We start from the raw sequence: 17,672 nt of genomic DNA, 5'->3' as shown, positions 1-17,672 counted from the left end.
GCCATAAGTACTAGGTTGCTCTATATGTTTATTTTTTTTCATTTATAATTATTTTTATTTTTTTTGATAAAAACACAGAGGATAGCCAATATGCTTGCGTCTCATAATAGTATTTTTTGGTTGATAACATAGTTCGTGACTATTTGTACCCAAAAGACAGCCGGTGTGCTTGCGTCTTCTAATTTTTATTATATTTTGATTGATCTCATATGTAGTACCGGGGCTATTTTTTGTTTGTTAATTTTGTTCGAAAATTAGGTGGGCGGAAATGTTGACGCAACTATCTTCCTTTTACATTCTCCTTGAAATTTTCCCATCCTATTACCTACAAGTACCTGTCACTATCCGACAATACCCACGTTTGTGTGACATTTACAACAATAAACCTAACGGTCAAATCAGTTTATTGATGAAGCCTGTGTGATGAACATCTCTTTATGATCAGTGCCTTTTTTGATATCAATTTGGGGTAGAATACTGTGCCGTGAACATATTCGGTTCCCTCAGTGTGTTTCTTACCCAACCCAGATGTTGTGGAAGTTGCGTGTGCAATAAATCATCTCCTGTGAGTGAACCAACATCAACATCGTTGACGAACATCAAAGGGATAAGTCGGATTCCTTCCTTATTCCCTGTTCACCATCTCTAACCATCGTTGTGTCAACTTTAAGTTCACAATAATTTTACAGTCCATTCTTGATTCGCCTTGCGATTACAGATTGATTAAATGAAAAAATATTATTTGGAATAACTTCAACTCAAAACCTCAAATTGTAATATTTAATTATTGCAGACAATATTAGTGGTTCTCGAACAAAAATTTGAACCCATTCATATTGCGATTATACATAAAGATAGCTACAAATAAAAATATGCGTTAAGAAAATGAAGATAATGTTGGTAGTTATTATACGAAGTATTATATAGTTAAATGTGACCGAGGAAATGAGCAAGGCTTATGTAAGGCTGAAGAGTGCAAGGCTGATGTAAGCGTAATGAGTATGATTAAGAAAGGGACGCTTAGATGGTTTGGGCATGTAGAGCGAATGAGCGAAAGATGTCTCGCCAGGACGAAGCCCCCCATTTGCCCTCATTGCACAAAGGAGCACATTCTGTCTAAATGTGAAAATAAAGAACAACCTCCAACATGCAACAATTGCTGTGTTCAAAACAAAAGATTTAATATGAATTATTCTACAGAACACAGAGTTGATAGCATGAAATGTCTCTATCGGCAAAAAATGCTTCAACTAGCTAGAGAGCGCATCGACTATGAATAATATGGTAAATTTCATTTCTTTAAACTATAATCGAAAACTTAAAAATGAATGATTTTTTATGTAACGCATTAGATAAAAAAATGTATATTGAAGAAAATTTATGTCAATCTATGAAAAATTTTAACTTAATTTGTTCTGAAAAAGGACTTTACCCTATTTCATGTAAATATTAGAAGTTTAGAACGAAACATGGATGAAATAGTTAAAACATTAAAAGAATTAAATTTTTTCCTGGGCCTGATTGTCTTAACAAAGACACACTCTGCAGGCGAAATCAATTACACTATTCCAGGCTACACAAACCATGCGAAAATAAACAAAAACTCAGGTATCGGATTATTTATTTCTAACCAGTATAATGTTCTCAATATTAAAGAAATAATTAATGTTTGTAATGTTAACAAATTACATATAGAATTTAAAGACGTAAATAAATATTATAATATTATTGCTAGTTATCGTACGCATACATCGATAATACCTCAATTTATAGATGAATTAAAAAATATTCTGTTAAATTTTAGAAATAAAAATACTATTATTATTGGAGATATGAATTTAAATATTGCAAACGACTATTCTAGTAAAGATAAAGACACATATCTTAATATGTTAGCAGAACTCAATTATTTATCGTGCATAAATTCTTATACTAGAAATGTTAAAGGTCAACGCCCCTCATGCTTAGATCACATTTTTACAAATATTCCTGATATCCAAAATATAAAATCAGCTGTCATTCATACAACTATCACTGATCATTATTCATGTATTTTTAACTATAAATTAAGCAATCTAACTTTGCCATTATTTAAACAAAATAATTACTCAAAAAAAGTACTTAATATGGATACATGAAAACACCAATTAGAATCAGAAAATTGGAATAAATTATTACAATGTAATGATGTCAATATATGTTGTAAAATGTTTGAAGAAAAAATATCTAAATGCATAAATGACTCGACAAATAATAATATAGTAACCAAATCCAAGTGTCGAACTTGAAACCTATAAAACCATGGATTACTCATGGTTTAGTAGTATCTGTACGACATAAGCAAGCTCATTACAAATTAACTACTACCAATATATAACCAAATAATAAAAATTTTCTAAATCATTTTAAAGCATATAAAAACAAACTTTCATATATTATAAAAAATACAAAACAAAAGTATTATAAACAAAAGTTGAATCAGGCTGAAAATGATAGTAAAAGAGTGTGGACAGTTATAAATGAAATAATTGACAAGAAAAAAAACAAGAATAACGACATCGCCACTATATTTCGTGACAACATGAAAACATGTTGTAAAGAAAATCCCTCAAAAGCTGCAAACATATATAACACCTTCTTTGCGAATGTAGGGGAAAATCTTGCCAATCTCATTCATACTGACCCAAATATAACATTTCCAGACTGTAGTATTGATACTGACAATAATATAGCAACATTCCAAGTCACCACAGAGAACAAAATAATATCAATTATAAACGGTATGCAAGGAGGTTCTGCCCCGGGTTTTGATGGAATAACAGTTAATATTTTAAAAATATTAAAAATCAAATTTCTTAACCGTTAAAACACATAATAAATGTAAGTTTCCAAAGCGGACTGTTTGCATCAATCTACAAACAAACTACCATTACTCCAATATTTAAATCTGGTAACCCAGAAGAAGTTAGCAATTACCGACCCATATCAGTAATCTCGAACATAGCAAAAATTTTAGAAAAGATAGTTAAAAAAAGGATAAACCAATTTGTAAAATGTAATAAATTAATTAATGAAAATCAGTTCGGTTTTATGGAAGGTAGAAGCACTCAGGATGCAATTGCAAAATTAACTAGTCTTGTTCATAATTCATTAGATAAATCATTAAAATGCATTGGAATTTTCATAGATCTAAAAAAAGCTTTTGATAGCATATCACACGACACACTTATAAGTAAATTAAGAAACATTGGATTAAGTGGTACAGCTATAGAATGGATAAGCTACCTTTTTACACGCCCTCAAGTCGTAAAAATCAACGATGTACTTAGTCAACAAAAAACAAGTCACTTCGGCATACCTCAAGGTACAGTCCTGGGACCGTTACTGTTTATCATTTATGTAAATGACATATTCAATCAAAGATTAAATGGAATAATAATATCTTATGCTGATGACACTGTCATAATAATTGAAGGTACTGATTGGAATAATGTTAATAACTTAGCAAATACTGATATTAATACACTGAAAAATTGGTTCGATAAAAACCTCCTCTCATTTAATACTGAAAAAACAAAATGTATCCCATTCTCTATCAACAAATTTAAATTAATACCAGAATTAAAAATTATAATACATCAACTTAAATGTAACAGAACTAATTGCAATCAAGAATGTTCTACACTTAGTCTAACTTCTGAAATTAAATATCTTGGTATATATATAGATCAACATTTTAAATGGAAAAAACAAATTTTTGAACTTGTCAAAAGAATTAGAAAATGTATTTATATATTTATTAGAAATATTCTTAGACTAGAAAACCTAAAAAGAGAGTACTATGCAATTGTACAATCTATATTACAATATGGTATTATTGGCTGGGGAGGAACTTATAAGAATATATTAAATCCACTTAAAATAGTTCAAAGATTGATAATTAAAGTAATATTGAAAAAACCATCCAAATTTTCTACTGAGATTCTCTTTTCAATATTCAATGTACCCACAATAGACAATATATATAAAAAATATTCAATTCTACAAATTTATAAAGAAATACAGTTAAATAACTTACAATTCAATTCATCAGCAAGATATCAAAAAACTATCAAAATCCCAAAACTTAATACAAAGCACACACAAAATACCTATCTCTATCTAGGTATAACATATTTTAACATCCTTCCATTATATCTAAAAAATATTGAAGATATTCAGGAATTTAAAATTAAATTAAAAAATTACCTAAAAGTACTATAAAAGTCCATATCTTACTCTTATTATTATTTCCTTCAAATCTTGAAACTGTATTATTGATAAATCTTGCCTATTTCTTACTTATCCCTTTTGGTTTTGCAAATATATTATTTACTTACTTACATGATTCCATATAATTAGGCTAGGATTCACTCACCAAACACAAGAGCCTCGTCTCTTTATGTTGAGGAAAAGCTTTTATTATTTACCTTTATAACACTTTATAATATGTATAAATTGTATATTTATTGTAAAAAACTTACAAATATTAAATAAAAAAAATAAAAAAAAATTTCAGAGGCCAGACTGTATTCTACTCGCTGTATTTAATTAAAGCAATAGAAATGTCTAGAAAGGCGACCAAATTTTCAAACCAAAAACAAATGATTTTGCATTAATTACTACGTAGCCTTAATAATAAATATCGCCTTAACTAACTTGCTCAATTAAATTTGAAATTTGATGAATTGTCCAATTCTCCGAAACAACCCATCCTTGGTGTATAAACTTTTCACTAGATGTCGCACATCGTTTCAAATATCAGTGTTTTAGTGCGTGTGGGTGTTTGGACAATAGTTGTGTAAAATTACAGTAATAAACAAAATTATGTCTTCGTGTGTTTCTTGTGTGATGAAATTATAAATTTATTTTACTCTCCATAATAACATTTTTAGTATTTACAGATTAGTACTTATTACTTTGACATTGCGGATTCATCTTCACATTATATTCTAACTGAAATAGACAGATAGAAGTGTGCTGTGGGCGTGTCCGTGTGCCAGAATTAGATCCAATTTTTCCGTACTTCTGGTGAAATTCTTTCTTCATCAAACAATCAATTTCATTTGACCTTATGAGGAGTAGGAGTCAAAACGGTCGTATGTAAATTGGCGACTTCAGTTTTCTTTAACTAAATAATTTTATGTGAACACCGCACAAGAGTCCCGAGTGCCCACTATGGCATCCTCAATTGGGGTTTGTTTTGCAGCTGACGGGATTCATGAGTAGGTACCTGGCTATTCAGACCTGGTCTGTCAACTCAATATAGATCTCACTTGTATGGATTATATGTTAAGTGGATGATGCCAATAATTGTTCTACATAATATAAAAGTATGTGATTGCCATCAGTTTGCAATATAACTTCCGCAGAGATGAATGGGCATCGGCGGTCTTCTTTCTTATGACTAAATGGAGAAATACTCCTCTAAATGTAGCATCAATAGCAATTTTTTATAAAAAAAAAACTAATTATATCTCAATCAAATAGTTCTATGGTAAACACTGGCGTAGATTCTGCAAACAGAGAAAATAAAATAAAACAATATTAGACAAATGTCAAATTAGAGATGGTAGATATGATATCATTTCATTAGGTAGAATTTTTATAATAAAAATTTTGAAAAAAAATATCCAAATTTGAACTTGGAAGAGCTTTTCCGAAGTCGAATAACAAGTTTGGAATGTTTTGTATGCAAGCAATGCATCTGTGGGAGTACAGTGGTCATATTATCATTAGCTGAAATACCTATAATACATATTTATATGGAGTATTCTCAGAGGCGGATTAACTGTTGAGAGCGCCCTAGGCAAGCACCTCATCGGCGCCCCTCTAGCGACCACATATTATAAATTTTAACAAGTACCTAAAGTAGCCGAATTTGTAGTTAGGTGGGTTTTACGTGAAAATAAAAATTTTCGTGGGAGGGGGGGGGGGTGGCTAGAGAATTTCAAGAAAATAAAATTTGTCCCGAAAAAAAAAATTCATGGGGGGGGGGGTGGCTAGAGAATTGTTTAAAATTGATGTTTTTACGTGAAAATTATGTTTTTAACTTGACTCTGAAGTAGCCCGACCAGTCGCCTATTAGATTTTTTCAGCGCCGATTCTCGTTCTGAGTAGCCTAAATGGCGATATATCGCCCTCGTTGGCAACACTGCCAGCTATCTTTTTTTTACATACCAAGTTTCATCACAATCGGTTCAGTAGTTTTTTTGCATGAAGAAGTAACATAATATACCTATACAAACACACACATATACACTTTCGCAGTTATAATATTAATAGGGATAATTAATAAAACATAAAAAATTTAAATGATAAATTATTTATGTAAAGTAATAAGTACTCACTAATAAGTACCTACCTAGAAATGCCTAGGATCCCTTTGTGTTTAAATTACGAATTTTATTTTATGCACTTTTCAAATGTCACTTATGTATTGTCTTGGTTACACTTAAACAGCATTTATTTATGAACAGCATTGTGTACTCGCTATGTGGCTGACTGAGTGACTAATAAAAATAATGTAATTTTTTAATATAAAAAAGGACGACAAATAAACTTTAAATGTCGTTTCTTTGTACTTCAGAGCAACGCATTGTTTTATTTGTCTTTTTTTTTTTTTTTTTTTTTTTTTTCCATTATTTCTGGCTTTCACCCTTCAAGGGTGTTCTTGGCCATCATTTAAAATTATTGAGAAAGGTGTATTGAAAGTTGAATTTAAATATTAATTTTATTTAAATAGGCAAATTTCAAAATTATAATGAAAATTGGAGTCGAGTTCAGACTTAAAAGAGATGAAATGTTGAATGGAGGGGAGGCAATTTTAGTTAAGGCTTGATAGAAGAGAGGATATTTGTTTAGAGAGGGACAACCAAAAAATATGTGATCTAAAGTTCCCACTTCTAGACCACAGAATGTACAATCTGGGGAGTCAAGGACGTGAATTTTAAAAAGATGGGAAGGAACGGAACAATGACCGATCCTCATTCGAATGAGTGAAGAAATTTCTTTTTTGGAAAAATGAGGGAATTGCTGAAACCACGGTTTTGATGGTATAGTCCTTTGTATTGAGGCATAGCGGGCTCCCTTGGATTGACTAGCAATGTGCCAATACTCTGACCAAACATTGCGGGATCTTTCTTTGATGATGGAAAAAATGTCAGATAAGGGAATGTGGTTTACGAGGGTAACAACAGGGTTGGACGCTCCTTGTTTTGCCAAGGCATCCGCAATATCATTACCCATGATACCAACATGTCCAGGAATCCAAATCAGAGTTACAGATTTACCAGAGCTTTGAATGGATGCTATCATCTCTCGAATAAGGCATACAAAATGATCATCAGGATGAAGAAGAGGACTGGATTTAAGTTTTTGGAGGGAACTGAGAGAGTCAGAGAGAACGAGGGAATGTTCAAAATTATTTTTGATTATATATTTGAGAGATTCTATTATTGCAATGCACTCAGCTGAAAATATTGAAAATTGATTTGAAATTGAATGAAATATTCTATCATTAGAATTATTGTGGTAAACGTTAATACCTATACCACAGTTAGGAGAGTCGGGAGATTTGGATCCATCAGTAAATAAAAGAGAAAAGTTGGGCCATTTAGATAAAATAATGTCATTGAACATATTATTGACAGTTCGGGCCGGGAGATTGGAATGACTTTTAAAGATTCCGATCCCTTCTAATATTGTTGGGGATAGGGTGACGTGACTATATTTTAGTTTGTATAAGGGAAGTAGATCATTTTGGATGATGTGGAGCTCTGAGAGAGACTTAAAATTTTTACAGATGTCAGGAATAGGTTTAGTTGAAGCTCTGATTGTAGATGAATGGTTTGAGTCAATGAACAACGAGACGCTGGGGATAACCTGATGACATTTAGAATTTAAACATTTAAGAACAAATTTGTCAGCAAATAGTTGACGCCTTAAATAAAGAGGAGGATCAGAACATTCTACTTGAAGGGAATTGATGGGTGACGATTGCATCGCTCCAGTTATTATTCGCAAAGATTTAGATTGAATTTTGTCTAATTTATTAAGTACATTTTTTGAGGCGGTACTAAAAAGTGGGCAGGCATAGTCGAGATGGCTTCGAATAAGTGCATTGTAAAGCAACTTAATGCAAGTAGGGTGAGCTCCCCACCAAACGCCAGATAATGATCTGATGATATTTAAATTTTTTTCGCATTTAGTAACTAAATTATTAATATGGGAAGACCATTTAAGTTTCCTATCAAATGTTACTCCCAAAAATTTTACTTCAGAAGCGTTGGAGATTGGAGAATTTTTAAATAAAATTTGAACGGGGGGGTTTTTATGGCGGTTTGAGAAGGTGACACACTGAGTTTTTTGGATTGAAAGTTCAAGACCATGTAACGTGAGCCATGTGCAAAGGGCATTCATGGCTTCGTTAAGATATTTGACGGCAAGAGGGATGATTTTGGATGATAAGAAGAAAGCTATGTCATCTGCGAACTCGATAATTTTTATTTGTGGGGGAATAGTGACATGCATATCATATGTGTATATATTATACAGTAAGGGGGACAATACATCGCCTTGTGGTAAACCCTTCCAAATAGACCTACTTTGAGGAGAAATATCTGGAAGTTCAATGAAAATTTTTCTATCTAGAAATAGATTAATAATTGATTGGACAAACATGGGGGGAAGGCCAAGGCCTAGAAGTTTTTTTTTCAGGATTGGGATGGAAACATTGTCAAAGGCGCCTTCTATATCTATAAAGACGGCAAGACAAACTTCCTGTTTAGAAATTGATAAATTAATATCAGTGCTGATGATGGCAAGGTTATCCTGAGTGGATTTTTTTTTCCTAAATCCAAATTGAGATGGAGAGAGAAGCTGTTTACTCTCGACAAAAAATTCTAATCGGTTTTTAATTAATTTTTCATAAAGTTTACTGAGGGTGGATGAAAGAGCGATTGGCCTGTAGTTGGATCCAAAATTTGGAGATTTGTTTGTTTTTAAAATAGGGATGATTATTTGAGAACTCCAGTCATCAGGCATTATACCAGTCTGGAAGATTTTATTTAAGATGCTTAAGAAGTGGTTTAGAACATTATCATTACTATTTTTGATTATGCTGTAAGGTATACCATCTCTGCCTGGAGATGAGTCCATGACTGTTGATAAACAATTTTTTAGCTCAATTAAGGTGAATGGAGAGTCTAGCCAATGATTAGACATGGGAGTATTATAGATGGGCGTTATTTCATCTAAATTAGGAACAGAAGGGGGGGCAATTTTGTCCAAGAATTCATCTATCCATTTAGAATGGGACGCTCGAGGAGATGGTGAACTGAAGGAGGATCGAAATCTTCGGATCATAGACCAAACTTCCGAAATTGGAGTGTTCGGAGATACTGAACTGCAAAAGTTGTACCACCCGGATCTTTTTTTTGACCTCAATACCCTTTTGGCATTGGATTCAGCGTTTTTGTATATAAGATAGTTCTCCATAGTCATATTGTAACCATAGGAAAGAGATTTAGCTTTCCGAATTCTTACTACTTTGGAACATTCCTCATCCCACCAGGGAGTTGGAGGGAGTTTTTTGAGAGATTTAGTTTTAGGGGGAGGATTTGATTTATATATTGCAGTTATGAGCATTGATTTGAAGTTATTATAATCATCTTTGACGGAAAATATATCGGTGGCGGGTGAATTTAGTAGGAACTTGTCCATATGAGAGTTAAATTCATCCCATTTGGTGTGTTTCGTTTTAATCTTTGTCGAAATATGAGACTTGTCCGATTGGAAAGAAGTTTGATAAGTAATGATGATCGGGAAATGATCACTGGAGCAAGGGTCGGGGGACACCACCCACGAGGAGAGAGAAGCCAGACTAGTAGAACATATCGAGAGATCCACTGCACTGGGGTTTGTGCTGGGGCGTGAGATCCTAGTAGGAGATCCGTCATTCAAAAGGAAAAGGTTGGATTGATCTAGGAAATCCATCACACTTCGACCATCTCGGTCGGAGAAAGCAGAACCCCAGACGGGGGAATGGGCATTAAAATCGCCTAATATAAAGAAAGGAGGGCTTAGTTGACTTACAATTTGCAACCAAGTTTGTTTATTGAAGTGGGCTGTTGGGGGAAGATAGACTGAAATAAAGGATGTGTCCTTTATTTTAGCTGCAACCATTTGGAAGTCAGCATTGGGGGGTTTGATATTATTTATTGGGGAAAATGATATGGATTTTTTAATAAAAAGGGCAGCACCGCCGCCCGAACCTTCCGGGCGATCGTCGCGGAGACAGGAATACCCTCCCACATTAAAGTGGGTGGATGGAGTAAACCAAGTCTCCGAGATAGCAGCCAAAGAAATAAAGTTGGAATTTAATAGGTTAAGGAGATCAGATTTGTTAGAAATAGCACTTCGGCTATTCCACTGAAGTATTCTGACATCCTGAAGAGCCATTTTGAATAAATGATTTTAATGTGGAAATAATAGTAGCAGCGTTGGACGGTAGATTAGTTTGAGAAGAAATAAGGTCAATTAGAAGCATAATAAGAGTTTGGATAAATGAAGAATTGTCTTGGGAGAGTTTTTCAGAAAGTTTAAGAGAGTTCATTGAGGACGGATTATAATTATTTGCACACCCATTTGTGGCATTTGAAAGAGGTGAACCATTGGGATTTAAGAGCAGTGAGTTGTGTTGTTGCTGATCGTATCCAGGAGCCGGTTTAGAGATAGCGTTTTTGTATGTGAATTTAGTTGAACGAGAAGAAGTTGTTGTAGTGGAGGGAAGAGGGTTGGATGAGGAGTTGCTGGATAAAGCCTCAGCAAATGATTTTTTGACAGGCGGGAATAATTTAGAAGCCTGCAGAAAAGACAAGTTCTGAGAGGCCATTGAAATTTTAATATTTTTTTGGCGAGATTGTTCTGGGCAAGATGTGTTGATAGCTGTATGTGAGCCTGAGCAGTTAAAACATTTAGGTGAGGAGGAAGAAGGACATTGGTCAGCTGCGTGGTTTTCTCCACATTTAAAACATCTGGGTTGAGATCTGCATGCAGCTTTGGTATGACCAAAACGGCAGCAATTGAAACATTGAGTGGTGGGATATGTATACATTTCAACTGGTAATGAGTTGAAGAATAAATATATATATGGGAGGGAAGAGATTGACCTTCAAAGGTGATAACAACAGATTGGGAGGGCTTCCAGGTAATTATACCCTCAGAGGAGTCCTTGTAATTTAGCCTCCTGGCTTTTATGGGATTGCCAATATGTTGGGGGGTTGAAAGTGAAGACAGAATTTCTTCGATGGACAGATCGGTCGAGATACCTCTGACCAGGCCCATGCGAGTGACATTGAAAGTAGGGATATATGCCTTGAACTTTGAATTAGATGAAATGAAGATATTTTTGATGAAACTGTTGGCAGCTGGCCCTGAGAGGAATTCGACGGAGATTCGGAAGTGACCCTCGGCTTTTACACCTCCAGGTTTGATTGAAAGGTTCTTGCTATTTGATAGGAATTTGCCAAATTCAAGAGGGTGGATGGTTTTTCCTTGCTCAGTTTTTTGGGCGTATGCTATGAATGGGCCACGGGAATGAGGAGAATAAAAGTTTGTTGGAGGAAGTTGAGAAAGTGCTGGTGGGGACAGTGAAGTCGAAGGCAAGTCAAGTTTTATTGGGGAAGAAGGAGTAAATTTTCTTTTTTTGGTAGAAGTCAAGATGACAGAATCACTGTCAGAAATTTCTACATTTTCCCCGTCTGGGGGGTCTGGAGAGGGATCTGGGGGCTTTGTAGGGGGTCCAGGAGGGAAATCTTCCTCCATTATTCACAACAGTAAACAACTACAATAATTGTATGAAAAATGACAGAAGTAAAAAAGTTTATAAATATCTGGAAATCAGCAGCGAAAAGTGACTCCTGGAAGATCAGGAGGGAGAAGAAACCTCAAGGCACAACACACTACACTTTTTTTTTTGCCAGAAAACAAAAAAGAATGGTAAAAAATTAATTTTTTTCTTTATTTGTCTTATAAAACGATATTTTTAGTGAAGAAAAATGGAAAAGTTACGATTCACATTTACAGTGTTAGCAGCATTGGGTGGAAAAACCGGTGTGAACTGCATAACTTCAATCGAGTCACCCGATGAACATTTATTTGATATTCCTGATGATTTTAAACTTGCAAGAAAACACACCGCCATAACAACTACGGACGTTTTTACTAAAATTCAGAATTCTCTAAAGAAAAAACATCAAACACGGAAAATATTTATTAACCGGTATTTCAATGGAAGATGCTCCAAGGAACTAGCATCATTGATCCCCTCGGCACCGGTGCATAGTCGGGAAACACACCAAACGCGCGCCCAACATATGTACACGGTTGACATTTGTCATGTGATAAATGTCAAACGGGTTGCTTCTACGACTCGTTATTGTGTTCAACAGCTCGGCTGTGGAACGATTTTCCGGGCTCTGTGTTTCCTCCTTCCTACAACATGGGTCTCTTCAAGACCCACGTTCACTCCTTCCTAGTAATGAACTAAAACGCAATGTACTAATTAATTCACACAAATACCGCTGCAAGTACGTAATCAATAGAAGCGCGCGTAACCGGCGACATCCAAGCTGAAAGTGATGAGTGTGACTGTCACCCCGTCATCCGTTCGGAAGTCCGGTGCCGGCCGCTTAGCCCCTGCCCCCGCTGCGCCCTTTGCCCTGCAATCTAGCAACGCCCGCGAACGAATCCACGAGCGAGCGGTCTTCTATTAAAAAATCATGCGATGGAGGCATGGAGGAATAATCAAGAAGGCGAGTATGCTTTGGAAGCTCTGCATCTCTACAGAAGTAAATAATCTTTTATATTGTGTAAGCAGGTGCATACTTACTTACAAATTTAAGTTTATATATATATTTTTTTTAATTCTAGGGGCGCCCGCCGGCGCCCCTTTGTAACTGGCGCCCCTAGGCACGTGCCTACTTTGCCTTAGGGTTAATCCGCCACTGAGTATTCTCTAGGGGCAGTTCTAGACTTTTCGTGAGCTACAGAGGTAAAATTGAAAAATACAACATTATGTACTGCCGTTCCTCATCCAGAACATATATATTATGTGAGAGACGACATGTCGATTCTTGTCATAGTGGTCTGATCCTACTTCCTTTTTCCTGTTTTGGTAATCCTGGGATGACATCATCTACTCGCTCTGTGATTGGTTGTTTGTTTTGTCACCGGCAGTTGGCGTCTCGCGTCGTTTCATTTGTCAATTGACATCGAAATTCTTTCGAATGTGGTCGAATTATCTCGCGCTAAGTTTTTTTCAAATACATAAGTGCTGAGATAACTCAAAAACGAGTGAAATAACTTCCTTGAAAGTGTTTCCTTTTCGTGAAAAGAAAAAATAGTGCTTTGTGTAGATTACGCGTTGTGCATTTGGCGGGAAGAACGCAGTATAACGGTCAGATTTGTTGCGTCATAATGTCTACCGTAGTTCCGACGAAATCTACGCACAAACGCCGTAGCGAGGATATCGATTCCTCCTCTACACACAGACGTCGCAGCGAGAATTCGGATTCGTCTTCGAGTTCGGGTTGTTCGCGGCCTAAAAACAAAAGGCGCAAAAAGAGATCGCAAAAGAAGATGCTCAAGAAATTGACGCGCCAGTTAAGCGATCTGCAGCGTTTCGTGTTCAGGCGAGATGCCGCGGCCGCCGGCAATTCTGACGCGAGTGAATTTGAGGGTTCCGAAATTGACGGCGAGTCTTTGTCAACCCCTATAGACGCGCCAGGCACCAGTGCTTGTGGTACATCCGCTGCTCCGATTTTTCGTGTGCCGGATCCCACAGTTGCGTTAAAGGAACCGTTAATGGGAGCACCGACAGATGCTATGTTAAAGATGGTGGAGCGCCTGCAAAATTTTGATACTCCCGGTTGGTGTAACGTACGCTACGCAAAGGCATTAAAAGAATATGCAGCAGACCCGGGATTCAAAGAGTTGGAAGTAAATTGCGAGCTCAATTCCCTCACGCCGGCATGTGCTCAACTCACAGGAATTGAAAGGGCCTTTGCAGCAATCACTCACGTGGCGCTCCAACAAAGGCAGGTCATCCAGGACTCTATACAGAGCGTCCTAACCTGGAGCTGTCAGCCTGACACCGAACTTTCGCCGAAGACCCTAGCGGAGAAATTTCAGGATGTCCTTGGGGGAAGTATTGCAAAAAACGATGCAATCCTTCAGATAGCTTGTGGGAAGCGGGCGGAAATCGTTGAGCGGCGACGCCATCGTATCCTGGAGTTGTGCAAAACTCCATCGGAGAAATCAGCCCTGGATAAAATTCCTCCAACGGTATCGCACCTTTTTAATGAAGACAAGCTTGTCTCCCAGTTGCAGAGACTTGGTGGGGCAAGCAAAGTCTTCAGGGCTCAGATCTCGCAGACCCCAAGGGTTGCGAGGCAACCCTTGGGGTCTGCGAGATCTGACTTGGAATCTGTGTCAAGGCCAAATAACAGAACACAGACTCAATGTGCTTCTGCAGGAAATCTGGGTTTCACCCAATTTCCATATCAGTACCGGCGGGCAGACCCCGGTCACCACTCTGGCCCTTCCTCCTCTTCCAGCAGAGGACGGAAATTTCGGAGGCCGACGGGGCGTGGGCAGACCTCGCACCGTCGTCCCCGAAACAATTGACAATCAGCCCAGGCGATTTCAGGGAGGGCAATTGCGAAGTTCTTTAGAACAATGGCGTATCGCAAATGCCCCCGACTTCGCCCTAAAAATCCTCAATGGCTATCGGATCCCATTTTGGTTGAGACCTCCATTGTCCAGACCCACTCAGGTGAGGTTGCACAATTTCACCACAAGACAAACACCCGAAATGGACATACAAATAAAGGAGTTGCTGAAGATGGGAGTGCTGGAACCAGCACCCATGAATCGGGGTTTTCTCTCCCAGATGTTTCTGGTGCAGAAGAGCGACGGGACCAATCGTCCCATCATCAATCTGAAAGTGTTGAACGATTTTGTGCGAGGGAAAAAGTTTTCCCTGATCTCCCACTTCAAAGTACCCGATTTTTTGCAACCCGGAGACTATATGACAAAAGTAGATCTGGCGCATGCGTACTTTCATATACCAGTGGCAAAGACCCATCGACGTTTTCTGCGTGTCGTGTACAGAGGTCAATGTCTGCAGATGACATGTTTGCCCCAGGGCTTGAGCAGTTCCCCTCAAATTTTCGCAGCAATAACCAATTGGATCGCAGAGATCCTTCGAAAAAAGGGCATTCGAGTTATTGTGTACTTGGACGATTTTCTCCTGGCTCATCAGAGTCAAGAAACTCTCCGACTGCAGACACTAGTAGTGTTGGATTTCTTACAGTCGCTCGGCTGGACCATCAACATAAAGAAATGTGTTCACCTACCGACACAGGCGATAGAATATCTGGGAGTGTTATGGAACACTGGCCTCAATCAGAAGATGCTAACCAGGAACAAGTGCCGGGCAATATGGAAGTCGTTGCAAAAGGTTATGACAAGGAAGGAATGGTCCCTGAGGGAGGCGCAGAGCATCCTAGGACAACTGAACTTTGCAGCGTTTGTGGTTCCCAGGGGTCGCTTGCACTGCAGGCAGATGCAGCTCCAGTCACTTGCCATGACAAAGCTCCCACTCCGGAAGAAGGTACCTGTAAACCTTGCAGTACTGGAGGATCTAGATTGGTGGAGGCACAACGTGAGTACGCATTCCCTTATCCATTTCCCCAAAGCATGCCACTTCATTGCGACAGACGCAGCAGACAGCGGGTGGGGGGCGCAGGTAGACGACATCCCACTCTCAGGCTGTTGGACACAACAACAAACCAAATGGCACAGCAACCTAAAAGAAATGTTTGCTATTCTCCATGCATTGAAGTACCAGAGAGCCAGTTTGAGCAATTCTACTTGTCTCATTCAATCGGACAACAGAACGGTACTAGCATATCTACGCAACGAAGGAGGTACGAAATCAGTGAACCTCCTTCAGTTAACGTATCAGATTCTGGAAGTAGCGGACGCGCACAACATAAGGATGGAAGTGTATTACCTCCCGGGACGATACAATGGACTCGCCGATCATCTTTCCCGAGGGACCTTGTTACCAGAATGGCACCTTCTACCTACAGCGACCGACCAGATATTCTGCCTTTGGGGCAGACCCATGGTGGACCTATTTGCATCCAAGAGAGCTCATGTTGTAAACAGTTATGTATGCATAGACCCCACCGACACAGCAGCCCTATATCACAATGCTTTCAGCAGGATTTGGTGCTTCCCACTGGCATGGGTATTTCCACCGCCTTGCTTGATACCGAGAGTCCTGGAACATCTAAACAAGTGTGTCGGTATTTACCTATTGGTAGTACCGAGGTGGCCCAAGGTGTTCTGGCTGCCAGATCTCCAGTCGAGAGCACTAGCTCCACCTTTACAAATAACCAACCTACTCGACAACCTGGTGGATATCTCGACAGGTCTTCATCCTCCTCAGATTCAAAAACTGGAGATGGAAGTATGGAAGATTGGGGCTGGAGAGGAGCGCTCAATGAATGGTCAGAACACGAGAGAGGCCTCCTCAATGCTGGATGGCGATCTTCAACGGTCACCGCATATAAATTAGCATGGAAGAGGTGGGGCCAATGGTGTGTCAAGAATAAGGTGGATATAGCTGATCCTTCAGGTTCCCAGTTGGCAAGATTTTTAGCCAATTTAAAACTTAAAGAAGGCTTGGCTCCTAATACCATTGCTCTTCATAAGTCAGCCATTTCAACATTAACCAACCCAGAGTGTGAATCGCTAAGCAGCCATACCTTAGTTAAACAAGTAATGAAAGGTATAGTTAATACTTCTAGAAAGAAGAAAGCATTGCCTATCTGGGACCCTAGACAAGTTACTGTATGGTTGAAAGAAAACCTTACAGAAACAGTTACTCTGTTTGAGGCTTCTCGAAGATGCGCTGTCATTCTTTTACTCGCATCTGGACGAAGAGTGCACGATCTTACTCTGTTACTATACACACCAGACAGTTTCGTGGACAATGGGGACCATATTATACTTTGGCCAGCTTTTGGATCTAAAACTGATTCTACTACTCGTCAGCAGTCGGGATGGAAGCTTAAAGCTTCCTCAGACCGAGCTACAGATCCAGTATATTGGCTCCGTAAAGTATGCACCTTATCTAGAGTAAGAAGACAAGAATCAAATTCCATACCAAATTTATTTATTTCAACGACGGGCCCGCCAAAACCTGCCTCAAGAACAATAATTGGAGGATGGGTGAAAACAGTACTAAAAAGTGCTGGCATTGATAAATCAGCAGGGAGTACAAGGTCTGCTGTAGCATCACTGAGCTGGTTAGAAAATTGCCCCATTGAAAAGATCCTGGAAAGAGGAAATTGGAAGAGCGAGAACACTTTTGCAAAACATTACAGAAGGGAGGTAATGGAGGGAGGTAACTCTTTGACATTGCCATCTCTCACAAATCTGTTTGAACCTATAACCTCTCACAATTGACATCAGTTCTGTCACCAAGGCGATAACAAACACTTCTCACATAATATATATGTTCTGGATGAGGAACGGCAGTACATAATGATGGAGTTTTA

The 17,672-nt window shown here is 37.9% G+C and overlaps 1 protein-coding gene across 1 annotated transcript in view; it reads right to left on the bottom strand.

Moving 5' to 3' along the window:
* Positions 1 to 4,676: 4,676 nt before the first annotated feature.
* LOC149408933 (uncharacterized) overlaps positions 4,677 to 17,672 on the bottom strand; it is a 35,492-nt gene continuing 22,496 nt past the window's right edge. The window contains exon 7 of the mRNA XM_089650286.1: positions 4,677 to 5,555. The gene's annotated coding sequence lies outside the window, so the exon portion shown is untranslated. The remainder of the gene's footprint in view (positions 5,556 to 17,672) is intronic.

The sequence above is a fragment of the Hesperophylax consimilis genome, unplaced genomic scaffold (genome assembly GCF_061612785.1).
Source record: "Hesperophylax consimilis isolate HC1 unplaced genomic scaffold, BYU_Hcon_1.0 scaffold_41, whole genome shotgun sequence".
NCBI lineage: Eukaryota > Metazoa > Arthropoda > Insecta > Trichoptera > Limnephilidae > Hesperophylax > Hesperophylax consimilis.
The sequence above is the reverse complement of the archived record's forward strand: the minus strand, read 5'-3'. Positions and strand labels throughout refer to the sequence as shown.